The following is a 14935-nucleotide window of genomic DNA, read 5'->3' on the forward strand; positions in this document are numbered from 1 at the left end:
TGTTCCTTTGCTGAAGGCTCTTGAATTTCGCAGCCTTATCCTTGGCTGCCTCGGTAGCGCAAGTGTCCTTGAACTTTTCGAACTCCTCTTCCGTAAGTGTCGGATTTTCCTCCATAATCTTGGACAGGGGTTTGTCAGCCTCAATAGCTCGTTTCACCCTCCCTTTCCAGGAGGCCAAATCATTGCTAAACATGCCCATGGCGTGATTGTTATTCTTTTTCATCTTCGGATCATCCCACGGTTGTCTATGTTATCATCCCGGTCGGGGAACTTGAATCTCTTGTGCAACTTCGTTAGGAGCAACTGCGTCAAATGTTCTTTACTCCTTAAGTCATCGTCGTTGATGCTCACGCATTCCCGTAGGATGCATCCTAATTGGTTCCCATAGCACTTGCGAGGTTCTTCCGGCTCTAATAGCTCAAACTTGCCAGGTGCCATCTTTGTGACCACAAGTCGTCCAATCCCTAGTTTGTTAGGTTTTTGTATCCTCTGCTTCTTATGCTTCCTCTTTTCGATAGCGGCATCGGCGCCGGTACCATCCCCGCCGGTATCTTCCCCGCCGGTCTCGGCGCCGCCATCGGTGCCGGCACCGTCGGTGTCGATGTCGGCGTCAGTAGCATCATCGAGGCCGACCTGCAAACCTTTCTTAGCAGTCAAATAGTCGAGGTACTCTTGTTCACCCTCATAATCCATCTCGTCTGCATCTTGGTCAGAAGGCCCAGTTTCTTCGTTGTTCGACATGTTTCCTTTGATTAAGTGTCCTCGTTTATTTCTGAAAGTATGAATAAATGAGAAATGACATAAAAAAGAAATCTATGTGCCAGCACTCGATATGCCAACTATGTAGCACAAATCATGCCTTTATTCACGACAAATTTCTCCATGACCTTTGCTAAAAAATGGACATATCGAGCGCCTGAAATTCACGGGAATGGAAATGAATCAACATTCCGGCGTAACATAGGCCACTCGGATCATTTACCAAAATTGAACCAAAACATCACATGTCCAAATGACATGTTCAAATTCCAAACATGACATGTCCAAAACATGACATATCCACATATCACATGTCCAGTTCAAATTTCCATATAAATTTAGCCTAGCTAAATTTGCTTTAACAAGGGATGTTGATTTGGACAATTGCTTAAATGCTGCCTTTTCTTTTAACTACAATTGCTTAACCCTAAATTTCTGTCCTATTTTAAAACCTAGCTAAATTCATAACTAAACAGATAACCTAATTAACTTACTGCCCTAACTAAAACCTAAGTAAATTAACCGAAGAAACCTAGCTAGCAGAGAGAGAGAGGGGGGGGGGTTTACAGAGGGTGCAGGGGCGAGGAGGCAGGCCCGACGACGGCCGAGGTTGGGAGGGGAGGAAGCAGAGGAGGGAGGCGAGGGCCGACGGGTTGGGGAGAGTGCACCGGGGTCGGGGGCGAGCGCCGGGGTCGGGGGCGAGGGCCGGGTCAGGGCGAGCGCCGGCCGGGGTCGGGGGCGAGCGCCTGCCGGGGTCGGGGGCGAGCGCCGGGGTCGGGGGCGAGGGCCGGGTCGGGGCGAGCGCCGGCCGGGGTCGGGGGCGAGCGCCGGGGTGCGGTGGTGCGACGGGGGAAGAAAGGGGGCAATAATCCTCTTTCTTTATTTTCTTGCCCTTCTTATCCCGTGCCTTCGTCTCCGTCTCTGCCTCGTCTGACATTTTACGGGGCGGCATGTGCAGATCTTCCCTGACTTTCAAATCTTGCAAGTCTTTTCTTGCCTTCGGCCCATCCTTGGTTTTTCTGACATGTTCATCAGTGTTGCGAGCAAGCTCTCAAGGACATTCTTACAAATATGCATTTGATCAAGGCAATGAGGTGTATCATGTTTGTGCCAGTACTCCAAGTCCCAGAACACATACCTCGTCTTCCATACCTTCAGTAGCGGCTACGACGCCTTTCTCATCGTCTTTCCCGGCGCGGGGCACTCCTTCCAGTTTTTCAACAGCTCATCAATTTCGGCACCGCTCCGCTTACGTGGAGGTCCTCGATGCTCAGTATGACCATTGAATAGATCTCCACGGTTTCTCCATGGGTCGTCCTGTTCGAGCCATCTTCGATGCCCCATGTACATGATTTTCCCAGACCCGCCATCTTTCCTTGACGTTAGCTGCTGAGACGTCGTATCATCCATGCACCGCATGCATCCGCAATATCCATGGCACACCTAGCCTGCCACATATCCGTAACCGAGATAGTCCTGCACTGTCATGATCAGCGCGACTCTCATGTTGAAATACTCGCCTTTGCTGGCGTCCCATGTCTTGGCCGGTGTTTTCCATAACGTGTCTAACTCCTCTTGAACTAGCCCCAGATACAAATTAATATTATTTCCTGGTTGTTTCGGCCCTTGAATAAGCATGATCATGTGAATGTACTTCGATTTCATGCACAACCAGGGGGGAGGTTGTACATCCATACAAGCATGGGCCATGTGCTATGGTTGGTGTTCTAGTTGCCAAACGGGTTCATGCCATCGGTACACGCGCCGAGCACGATGCTCCTTGCATCACATTCAAAATACCGATAGAAGCTGTTCAACGCTCTCCACTGGCTTCCATCCTTAACGTGTCTCAGCTTCGGATCATCTCCATCGTTGGGCTTCTTCCTCTACGCGTGCCAGCGCATTAGCTTTGCTTCCTTGGGATCTACAAAATACCTCTGGAGACTGGGAGTGATCGGTAAGTACCATACCACTTTCTAGGGACATTTCTTCCCGGCCTTCTTGTATCAAGAAGCATTGCACATCGGCCATACCACTTTTCTGCGTGCTCCTTCCGATAAATTATGCAATCGTGATGCATGTATGGTATCTAAGATGTGGCAGATCAAGAGGGCACACGATCTTCTTGGCCTCATCAACACTACTAGGACATAGATTACCCACAGGAAGAACATCCTTTAGGTACTTGAGATGCTCATCGAGGCTAGTGTCGGTCCATTTGTTTTTAGCCTTCGTCTTCAGGAGTTGGAGCGTGAAACTCAAGCGGGACACCTTAGGATTGCAACCATCATACAATGGAGTGTTCGATTCTACCACTAGTTGCTCCAGCTTAGCCTCCTCTCTAGAAGCAGCTCTCTCAGTACTCGTCTCCTTGCGAAGCAACGCTTGAACATGAGGGTTCCGCACCATTGAACTTAGTACCGACGAACTCTGCTGCATGGAGTCCATGTCGTTCTCTCTGCCGCCATGTCCGGCCCCTTCTCCGCCGCCATGCCCGGCCCCTTCTCCGCCGCCATGTCCGGCCCCTTCTCCGCCGCCATGTCCGGCCTCTTCCCCGCCGCCATTATCGATCATCTCTTTGTCTTTCCCCGTGTCATCATTGCCTGCCCCGTCGGCATCCTCAACATCGTCATCCTCATCTTCAATTATCCACCGAGTATAGCCATCCATGAAACCAGTCATGAGCAGGTGCGCTTCGACACGACCATCGTCATGGGGGTCGAGCCAAACTATTCATTTGCATTTTTGACACGGACATAAAACCTCTGTCCGGTTATTTTCTTTCATGTCCTGCACCGCTGACCGCAACCACCTGTCCACCATTGTTCCACTAACCATCGTCAACTCTGCACGGTAATAATAAACAAATAGATTATAAAAATATGTGCATGCATCAAATCTATCCCTAATAATAAAGCACGGATTGACTCCGTGGGTTCACCGTCACAATACGCTTTCTTCTCATGTCATAATACGCTTTTACAATTTGTATATAGACAAAATTGTAATATAAATGAGGTGATACTAATATAAAGATAATCTTTATCTTTACCTACTACTAGGACAGATGCCTGTGCGTTGCAACAGGACAGAAAATTGTCAACTCGCTAAAATTTAGTAAGCATTGTATAGAACTTCATCCATCAAAACTTCATGACAAGTAAGAAGAAAACCACTCAGGTTGTTTGCTCATCGCACTTCACAAACACAGTACATGCCACACGCAATAAATGAGTATATGACTGATTTGTGCACCATATACCAGTCATACATAATCATAGTTCCTATGAAAATTGGTACATATGCGAAAACCCTCTATATCTACATCATTATTCTATCTATGTAAAATAAATACAACAATGATCACCATGTACAATATGGCCATACAACAATCTGCACCTCTTTATTCTACCATATTCTATCTATCTCGGTCAACTATACAAAAAAATACATACAACAAAATCTGTAAGCAAGGTCAGTTTTATCTACACAACAATCTGTACGCAAGGTCATATTTATCTATCTTCTATTCCTGCAAGTATGCAGTTATGCACATACTTTTCTTCATACAATAGCAGAAGGTCGCACTATATTCATACAACAATGGCAACACAAAGCAACCTCCTCTTTACTGTTTGATTTTGCATCAGCTTCCACGGCATGTTTAGCAGCTTCTGCTTAGTGTAATCTCAAAATTATTTGGAGAGAACTACAGCTTCATGGGAAAGCGAAATAATAGATTTATGAAGAGGGATATTCCTTTTATTGAGCAACAAAAAGAAAAGTTATCCTGAAACAGAATAAAATGCCAACAAATTTACTTGCTGGCACGTTTGCAGTGGTATGATCCCACAGAATAGATATTGTTCAAGTAAGGTCATTGCTGGCAGGTTTGATCCACAAAATAACTGACATCAGATCCTCACTTGTGAGTAAATTAAGAAGTTTGTCATTACCACAGAGAAACTAAGTTGTCAACATCAAAGAGTTTCCTTTTCACTTTCCTAACCAACCATCCAAACAATCAACAGTAAATCTATAAATTTGATTGAACTAACCAAACACTGATAGGTCAAGTAGTTGAAACGATAATCTCTTTATGTCATAGATATCCAACATATATGCTTCTATCCTTGATGCCTAATGTCATGAACCATGATGGATGTCCAATTTGACGGTGCCGCAGATTAGAAAGAAAATCTTGCTACAATGAATATTGTAATCTTACGCCATGTAGAATTACTTTATGCAAAACCTCCTCTCATAACTTGCTAATTTTAAATGAATAATCTCATCTTTGTATTAGTTTGTTGGAATTTTGAAGCTTGGGGCTAATTTCTAAGATCTTGAAATTGTCTCAAAGGACATGGTGCGCACGTGAAAAAGCAACATATATTCGCTAATTCAGTTTAACAAAAACTGTAAGCTATGCCAATCATGCTAAACAGCAGCATGCTTTGATGCGATTAGACACTGAGCTCTGGCCTCTAGAAAAAAACCGAGTTGCCCCAAACATATACCACACAGGCAACCTCATTAAGTGATATGCCACATAATTAATAAGAAAATTTATATGAACAACCTAAGCCAACATGCCGTAACTAAATTTAAGTATGAGACAGAATTAATGCTGCTGTCAAGGGCCTATATTTGGTAGTTGATTGGCTGGAAATTCATGATTTTATTTCTTCCTAACCAATGGTTTTTTTACTGCACAAAATGCATCCCATATGAAAATGAATTCCGAATCCAGATGGAGCGCCAGTTGACAGCAACTTGCATCTGCTCTTTTGTGCCTCTTTGTTGGCTACAACATTACAAAATATCTGTGTGTATATCCTACTACAGTATATATGAATAGAAACAACTCAACTTGTCATGTGTTGAGAATAAATAAGGATGCAATATCTAACAAGTAGGTGAAATAGCTTGCCGTGCATTGCCTGCCTTCTGCGAGGCAAGAATAGCAAGAGAAATAGTTTCAAAACTCCAAAACAACAACTGTCGTATGCCTTTTCAAAACACCATCGAATAATGTGCATGAAAAAAGAAGTTCAAAAGACCCGGAGATACTCAACTGGACCCAACAAAAGCTAATTACCTATACAGTATACGTGGATCAGTTCTAATGGCTATATAGTAGCGGAGGTAATTAAGCAGCAAGATAGTTATTACTATACCTGGAATTAAGGTTGAATGAGGTCCACTTCAGGCCGCATCAGTTGTTCTGTATCCGCTGTTGCCGCCCTTGAGACGGTGTTGATTCCTTGCAGTGATGGCACGCTGATATAAATCCCCTATTTTCCGAGAAAGAAGATTGTAGACACTAACTGATGATCGTACCTTGCAGTGAGAGAAGTACTTTTTCATCTCCTCGCACTCGCAGCACGAAGCTTCTCAATATTCTCAGGTTTTCTCAAGCACTACATGAGGTTGTGAGCTACCAAAAAAATACTATGAAACATCAACAACGCTAGTAACTGTCAACACTTATCAATCAACAATATCCACTTTAAATGCAGGCAAAGCATCCCAATTCAGTAAAAAAATCTTTAACTGAGGAACTCAGCCGGTCGTGCTAAAAGAGGAACCTGCTCGCAATCTTCATCAGTAATTGCTGCTGCAAAGACAATCACTTACCTATTGTCGCATAGGCATTCCGACAAACACTGGCTGTGCACCACCCAAACAATCACGACAGCTAGCTTTACACCATCGGAGTGGCATGATGCACGGAATAGGAACAGTCATAGATGAGAGCGATCCGGCAATGTGTTCCCATAGCAGAGACATCCGAGTCCACGCTTGTGCGGGGCCTGTGTGTCCGGTGCCAACCAAGGCAAAGCAGTAATGAAGTGAGGGCCACACTGGTCTAAGTCGTCCCGCCTCCTTCTCTTCTCTCCATCTCACCTCCTCTCTCTCCCTCGTCTCTTCTTCCCAGGAGGCCAAGCTGCCAGGTGTCGCAAACAGTTTTCATCGGACAAAAGCAAAGTAGTTGTACAGTACGTAAAATATGGCAAAAGGTGCGCGCACACTGAAGTAACTATCATCAAGTTTCAGGTTCTGTAAATTTGCATCACAACTGTTTATTCATGAATTTTCAATCTTGGAAAACCATTTGCCCTATTCATCTTGGACTTGGACAAAGATTGTTAGACAAAGGTTCCAAATAATATTTAATTCACTACGACTTCAACACTCTAAATTTGCTTACACATGAAATGAACTTGAAACAAAATCTAGCATGATAGAAACACAAACAATACATTAATGATCTGGACTGTGATACTTGAGATAAATTATACGAGTATTTGATCAATAGCAGATTATTGAAGGATGCAAAGTTTTACTTGCCTGTGAGTGGGCATAGGAGCGACTGGTGAGGAAGTTGAATGGCGTCGAGGTAGCAAATTTTTGCGGCGCCAGGCCGCCACTATATTACTTGTGGAAGCCTCGCAGACAGAGGCGGCGCCTGACCCGCTTGAAACAACGGGGTACAACTCCTTTGCTAAATTAACCACTGCGAGATAAAGTCATGTACTGGGAATTTACATGATGGATTGATGCTAAGTCAGAACTTGGAAACTGAGCCTCAATGGTTGGAGAGGAACACTGTTAGGAGAGTTGCACATGTTTGATTAGATCATTCCTACTAAATAAACCATCATAAAATAAAATCATGTACTGGAATATACATGTTGGATTTCTAAACTTGAAAACTGAGTTTCAAAGGTTGGAGATGAACACGAGAACAGCTGGACACATTTGATTGGATCATACATACTAATCAACCACCATTGAATAAAAATCCTGGTTCTGCTCTTCTCCTTTTATTCCAGATTAACGCGGGGATGCTTTGGAGTGGGTAATCATCATAGATACGGAGATAAACAAAAAGTGTGCAACTGATACCAATTTACAGAATGTTTCTAAAGTATCCAATGACAAATAACTGCAGGGACCTGCAAAATAGAAAATCAAGTTAATAAAAGTTATCTACATATAAGTTGTAATATTATTTAATAATTGAAGTCTTGATTTAATGAGACAAACTACAATGGCCCTAACACTCTGCTTGAACTACACTAATTATGATTTATGAATGAACAGAGATCAATTCCAATTGTGTAGCCGTGAAAGACCATCTCTACTTTTGTAGTGCTCTAGCTCTAGAAAAGCAGTCCATCATAGTTGTACTGATTCTCGTCAGTAACAGCAAAAGCTAATCCCAACCGAAGAGTATAATATAGTTGCGGGGAACCTGCTAGTACACATCCCAACTGGATCGAGCGTTACCCGGGGTAGGCCGGCTGGACGCAGAGGTGGCCGGGGTAGACCTTGGCGTGGTTGCGCCTTGTGCTCGATGCGCTGGAGGCGCGTCTCCCTCGAGCACATGAAGAGGAGGCAGGGGACGAGCTACAGGAGCTCCATGGTGGAGGTCATGGTAGGTTGGGCGGTGCCAGATCGGGTAGAGGAGGTGCAGGGCGCACGGATCCGGGAGGGAGGCGCCGGATCTGGCCGATGGAGGTCCCGTGGCGGCGTTCGAACCTCCAAGGTGAGCTCGAGCACTGGGCATGGGGGTCCATGGTGCTGGCGCTGTGCTCCTAGAGAGAAGGAGGCAAGGAGATTAGAGAGAGAGGGGGGGGAGAAAAGGCAGTGGAGCGGCGGCGTGACGTAGGTGGTCCTCGGCGGCGACGCCGGTCACCGGACGACGGGCGAGGAGGCCGACGAGGAGGCGCACAGGAGGAGGAGTTCGGGGTCAGGAGCTCTGCGGGGCTGGTGGTGGCGGCGTATGTGCGGCGGCACTCGGGCTGGGCGGGCCAGATCTGGGCTCGAACCGTTTTTCTCACTTTAAAAAGGACCGCGGGTTGATTATAGAAAATCACAGGGACTTTTTTACAAATTGACGACGACGGACGACCAGAAGCCATAGGTGATTTATTCTTGATTTTCTATAATCAACCACGGTCCTTTTTAAAGTGAGAAAAACGGTTCGAGCCCAGATCTGGCCCACCCAGCCCGAGTGCCGCCGCACATACGCCGCCACCACCAACCCCGTAGAGCTCCTGACCCCGAACTCCTCCTCCTGTGCGCCTCCTCGTCGGCCTCCTCGCCCGTCGTCCGGTGACCGGCGTCGCCGCCGAGGACCACCTACGTCACGCCGCCGCTCCACTGCCTTTTCTCCCCCCCTCTCTCTCTCTCTAATCTCCTTGCCTCCTTCTCTCTAGGAGCACAGCGCCAGCACCATGGACCCCCATGCCCAGTGCTCGAGCTCACCTTGGAGGTTCGAACGCCGCCACGGGACCTCCATCGGCCAGATCCGGCGCCTCCCTCCCGGATCCGTGCGCCCTGCACCTCCTCTACCCGATCTGGCGCCGCCCAACCTACCATGACCTCCACCATGGAGCTCCTGTAGCTCGTCCCCTGCCTCCTCTTCATGTGCTCGAGGGAGACGCGCCTCCAGCGCATCGAGCAACAAGGCGCAACCGCGCCAAGGTCTACCCCGGCCACCTCTGCGTCCAGCCGGCCTACCCCGGGTAACGCTCGATCCGGTTGGGATGTGTACTAGCAGGTTCCCGGCAACTATATTATACTCTTTGGTTGGGATTAGCTTTTGCTGTTACTGACGAGAATCAGTACAACTATGATGGACTGCTTTTCTAGAGCTAGAGCACTACAAAAGTAGACATGGTCTTTCACAGCTACACAATTGGAATTGATCTCTGTTCATTCATAAATCATAATTAGTGTAGTTCAAGCAGAGTGTTAGGGCCATTGTAGTTTGTCTCACTAAATCGAGACTTCAATTATTAAATAATGTTACAACTTATATGTAGATAACTTTTATTAACTTGATTTTTCTATTTTGCAGGTCCCTGCAGTTATTTGTCATTGGATACTTTAGAAACATTCTGTAAATTGGTATCAGTTGCACACTTTTTGTTTATCTTCGTATCTATGATGATTACCCACTCCAAAGCATCCCTACGTTAATCAGGGATAAAAGGAGAAGAGCAGAACCAGGATTTTTATTCAATGGTGGTTGATTAGTATGTATGATCCAATCAAATGTGTCCAGCTGTCCTCGTGTTCATCTCCAACCTTTGAAACTCAGTTTTCAAGTTTAGAAATCCAACATGTATATTCCAGTACATGATTTTGTTTTATGATGGTTTATTTAGTAGGAATGATCTAATCAAACATGTCCAACTCTCCTGACAGTGTTCCTCTCCAACCATTGAGGCTCAGTTTGGAAGTTCTGACTTAGCATCAATCCATCATGTAAATTCCCAGTACATGACTTTATCTCGCAGTGGTTAATTTAGCAAAGGAGTTGTACCCCGTTGTTTGAAGCGGGTCAGGCGCCGCCTCTGTCTGCGAGGCTTCCACAAGTAATATAGTGGCGGCCTGGCGCCGCAAAAATTTGCTACCTCGACGCCATTCAACTTCCTCACCAGTCGCTCCTATGCCCACTCACAGGCAAGTAAAACTTTGCATCCTTCAATAATCTGCTATTGATCAAATACTCGTATAATTTATCTCAAGTATCACAGTCCAGATCATTAATGTATTGTTTGTGTTTCTATCATGCTAGATTTTGTTTCAAGTTCATTTCATGTGTAAGCAAATTTAGAGTGTTGAAGTCGTAGTGAATTAAATAACATTTGGAACCTTTGTCTAACAATCTTTGTCCAAGTCTGAGATGAATAGGGCAATCGGTTTTCCAAGATTGAAAATTCATGAATAAACAGTTGTGATGCAAATTTACAGAACCTGAAACTTGATGATAGTTACTTCAGTGTGCGCGCACCTTTTGCCATATTTTATGTACTGTACAACTACTTTGCTTTTGTCCGATGAAAACTGTTTGCGACACTTGGCAGCTTGGCCTCCTGGGAAGAAGAGACGAGGGAGAGAGAGGAGGTGAGATGGAGAGAAGAGAAGGAGGCGGGACGACTTAGACCAGTGTGGCCCTCACTTCATTACTGCTTTGCCTTGGTTGGCACCGGACACACAGGCCCCACACAAGCGTGGTCTCGGATGTCTCTACTATGGGAACACATTGCTGAATCGCTCTCATCTATGACTGTTCCTATTCCATGCATCATGCCACTCCGATGGTGTAAAGCTAGCTGTCGTGATTGTTTGGGTGGTGCCCAGCCAGTGTTTGTTGGAATGCCTATGCGATAACAGGTAAGTGATTGACTTTGCAGCAGCAATTACTGATGAAGATTGCGAGCAGGTTCCTCTTTTAGCACGACCAGCTGAGTTCCTCAGTTAAAGATTTTTTTACTGAATTGGGATGCTTTGCCTGCATTTAAAGTGGATATTGTTGATTGATAAGTGTTGGCAGTTACTAGAATTATTGATGTTTCATAGTATTTTTTTTGGTAGCTCACAACCTCATGTAGTGCTTGACAAAACCTAAGAATATTGAGAAGCTTCGTGCTGCGAGTGCGAGGAGATGAACAAGTACTTCTCTCACTGCAAGGTACGATCATCAGTTAGTGTCTACAATCTTCTTTCTCGGAAAATAGGGGATTTATATCAGCGTGCCATCACTGCAAGGAATCAACACCGTCTCAACGGCGGCAACAGCGGATACAGAACAACTGATGCGGCCTGAAGTGGACCTCATTCAACCTTAATTCCAGGTATAGTAATAACTATCTTGCTGCTTAATTACCTCCGCTACTATATAGCCATTAGAACTGATCCACGTATACTGTATAGGTAATTAGCTTTTGCTGGGTCCAGTTGAGTATCTCCTGATCTTTTGAACTTCTTTTTTCATGCACATTATTCGATGGTGTTTTGAAAAAGGCATACGGCAGTTGTTGTTTTGGAGTTTTGAAACTATTTCTCTTGCTATTCTTGCCTCGCAGAAGGCAGGCAATGCGCGGCAAGCTATTCCACCTACTTGTTAGGTATTACATCCTTATTTATTCTCAACACATGACAAGTTGAGTTGTTTCTATTCATATATACTGTAGTAGGATATACACACAGATATTTTGTAATGTTGTAGCCAACAAAGAGGCACAAAAGAGCAGATGCAAGTTGCTGTCAACTGGCGCTCCATCTGGATTCGGAATTCATTTTCATATGGGATGCATTTTGTGCAGTAAAAGAAAACCATTGGCTAGTAAGAAATAAAATCATGAATTTCCAGCCAATCAACTACAAATATAGGCCCTTGACAGCAGCATTAATTCTGTCTCATACTTAAATTTAGTTACGGCATGTTGGCTTAGGTTGTTCATATAAATTTTCTTATTAATTATGTGGCATATCACTTAATGAGGTTGCCTGTATGGTATATGTTTGGGGCAACTCGGTTTTTTTCTAGAGGCCAGAGCTCAGTGTCTAATCGCATCAAAGCATGCTGCTGTTTAGCATGATTGGCATAGCTTACAGTTTTTGTTAAACTGAATTAGCGAATATATGTTGCTTTTTCACATGCGCACCATGTCATTTGAGACAATTTCAAGATCTTAGAAATTAGCCCCAAGCTTCAAAATTCCAACAAACTAATACAAAGATGAGATTATTCATTTAAAATTAGCAAGTTATGAGAGGAGGTTTTGCATAAAGTAATTCTACATGTCGTAAGATTACAATATTCATTGTAGCAAGATTTTCTTTCTAATCTGTGGCACCGTCAAATTGGACATCGATCATGGTTCATTACATTAGGCATCAAGGATAGAAGCATATATGTTGGATATCTATGACATAAAGAGATTATCGTTTCAACTACTTGACCTATCAGTGTTTGGTTAGTTCAATCAAATTTATAGATTTACTGTTGATTGTTTGGATGGTTGGTTAGGAAAGTGAAAAGGAAACTCTTTGATGTTGACAACTTAGTTTCTCTGTGGTAATGACAAACTTCTTAATTTACTCACAAGTGAGGATCTGATGTCAGTTATTTTGTGGATCAAACCTGCCAGCAATGACCTTACTTTGAACAATATCTATTCTGTGGGATCATACCGCTGCCAACGTGCCAGCAAGTAAATTTGTTGGCATTTTATTCTGTTTTAGGATAACTTTTTTTTGTTGCTCAATAAAAGGAATATCCCTCTTCGTAAATCTATTATTTCGCTTTCCCATGAAGCTGTAGTTTTCTCCAAATAATTTTGAGATTACACTAAGCAGAAGCTGCTAAACATGCCGTGGAAGCTGATGCAAAATCAAACAGTAAAGAGGAGGTTGCTCTGTGTTGCCATTGTTGTATGAATATAATGCAACCTTCTCCTACTGTATGAAGAAAAGTTTGTGCATAACTGCATACTTGCAGGAATAGAAGATAGATAAATATGACCTTGGGTACAGATTGTTGTGTAGATAAAACTGACCTTGCTTACAGATTTTGTTGTATGTATTTTTTTGTATAGTTGACCGAGATAGATAGAATATGGTAGAAGAAAGAGGTGCAGATTGTTGTATGGCCATATTGTACATGGTGATCATTGTTGTATTTATTTTACATAGATAGAATAATGATGTAGATATAGAGGGTTTTCGCATATGTACCAATTTTCATAGGAACTATGATTATGTATGACTGGTATATGGTGCACAAATCAGTCATATACTCATTTATTGCGTGTGGCATGTACTGTGTTTGTGAAGTGCGATGAGCAAACAACCTGAGTGGTTTTCTTCTTACTTGTCATGAAGTTTTGATGGATGAAGTTCTATACAATGCTTACTAAATTTTAGCGAGTTGACAATTTTCTGTCCTGTTGCAACGCACAGGCATCTGTCCTATTATAATATAAACACGATTCAACTAGCCCTGTCTCCCGCACGATAACTCCAGACGCCCTCCGCCGCCACGCCCCCATCCCTCCAACTCCGCTGCGCACGGGAGTAGGGGAACCTGCGACAGCGGGTTCGAGCGGTGGGGCCGAGATCTGGTGGCGGTGGCAAGCTCCTGTTGATCGGCGGCGAGCGAGAGAGAGGGATTGAGAGAAAGGAATATGCAGGGCAGAGAGAGGGGAAGAAAGGAGAAGAAAAGGAGTAGGGGCAGTGGGGCGGAGGGGAGAGAGAGGGCGGAGGGAGAGATGGCAGGGGCGGCCTGTGTGGTTACTCCGGTGATGGCGTCCGGCGGGGTCGGGGTGTAGGTGAGAGAGAGAGGGTGGAGGGAAGGAGAGATGGCAGGGGGATAAGTGGAAAAAATGTCTGTCCGTTTTGGATCGGATCTTCATACGAGACCTACTCCAAGACGAAGCCATGGGTGCCTCTATGATTTCCTTCTCACAAATACCCATGATTTCCTCCTCCCATCGCACCACGAGACTAGAACCCAAACAAATAAAAGAAAACATCCTCGAGCCGCTTGCCGGAGGCTCGCCGCCGACGAGTTCAACAAGGAGAACACGGAGCGGCTCCTACTAGACCTCGCGTGCTACAACGCCGGCGAGGGACGCATCCTCAAGGCCATCTACGGTCGACCTGAGGCTCACCGCCGCCGATCTCGAGAAGGGAGATGGCAGCGCCAGATGTGAGGTACAACCATGGCCGACGCTTGAGCCCAATGGCGGTTCCCAACTTTGCCCGTGGCGCTGTACCTATGAGGCACACGCACGACACGTAAGCACCCGTTTGAAGTATATGTGCATGCTACTGGCAACGGAGGTTGTCGAGTTTGGGGCGGAACTGTGCTTTGGTAAGGCTGCCTTAATGCCGTCCATGTCCACGCCCGACCGTGTTACCTACACCCGCTCAAGGTCCTCCTTGCCTCCCTCATGGGCTACCCGCGCCACGACTGCTGGATGGATAGATGAAATTCGTCGCAGTTGTGGGGAGAAAATCGGATCATTCTTGGTCGGTTGTTGGGGCAGCCGGGCAGTGCATGAGCTTCTGAACATGGCCTGCCTGGACCTTGGGCTTCAACACATGCACCATGCGCCGCGCTCAGACCAGCTCTGCATCTGTTGTCCTATGCCCAAGCATCCCCGTGGTCGAGGACAACGAGCAGAGATGGCTGCCGGCGGGCCGCACTTCAGGCACTCCCCTTCCCCAGTTTGTGCACTCAAGATGGCAAGGTACAGCCTGCTCGACCTGACCGCTCCACAACCCTCTAAACATTGCACGTCCACCCCTCCCCTCGCTCATCACCCATGGCGCCCCCTCCTAATCTGTCATGGTTGTGTTGCCTCTTCTG

At 45.3% G+C, this 14935-nt stretch overlaps 3 long non-coding RNA genes across 4 annotated transcripts; 1 reads left to right on the top strand and 2 right to left on the bottom strand.

Annotated features, from left to right (window-relative positions):
- Window positions 1-3986: 3986 nt before the first annotated feature.
- LOC125513679 lies at window positions 3987-6315 on the bottom strand. The gene is made up of 2 exons (XR_007286081.1): window positions 5940-6315; window positions 3987-4549 (listed from the first exon to the last, which is right to left on the bottom strand). It is a non-coding gene; the product is annotated as an uncharacterized LOC125513679 (long non-coding RNA).
- Window positions 6316-6939: 624 nt separating this feature from the next.
- On the bottom strand, window positions 6940-8321 carry LOC125513681. 2 transcript variants are annotated; one of them, XR_007286083.1, is made up of 3 exons: window positions 8056-8227; window positions 7455-7721; window positions 6940-7371 (listed from the first exon to the last, which is right to left on the bottom strand). It is a non-coding gene; the product is annotated as an uncharacterized LOC125513681 (long non-coding RNA). The 2 variants fall into 2 exon arrangements; XR_007286082.1 differs by lacking the exon at window positions 6940-7371 and having other exon boundaries at window positions 7557-7721; window positions 8056-8321.
- Window positions 8322-11250: 2929 nt separating this feature from the next.
- Window positions 11251-13368, top strand: LOC125517660. Its single transcript, XR_007287717.1, has 2 exons — window positions 11251-11414; window positions 12922-13368. It is a non-coding gene; the product is annotated as an uncharacterized LOC125517660 (long non-coding RNA).
- The last annotated feature ends 1567 nt before the right edge of the window (window positions 13369-14935 follow it).

Source organism: Triticum urartu, chromosome 6, assembly GCF_003073215.2.
Source record: "Triticum urartu cultivar G1812 chromosome 6, Tu2.1, whole genome shotgun sequence".
NCBI classification, from domain to species: Eukaryota; Viridiplantae; Streptophyta; class Magnoliopsida; order Poales; family Poaceae; genus Triticum; species Triticum urartu.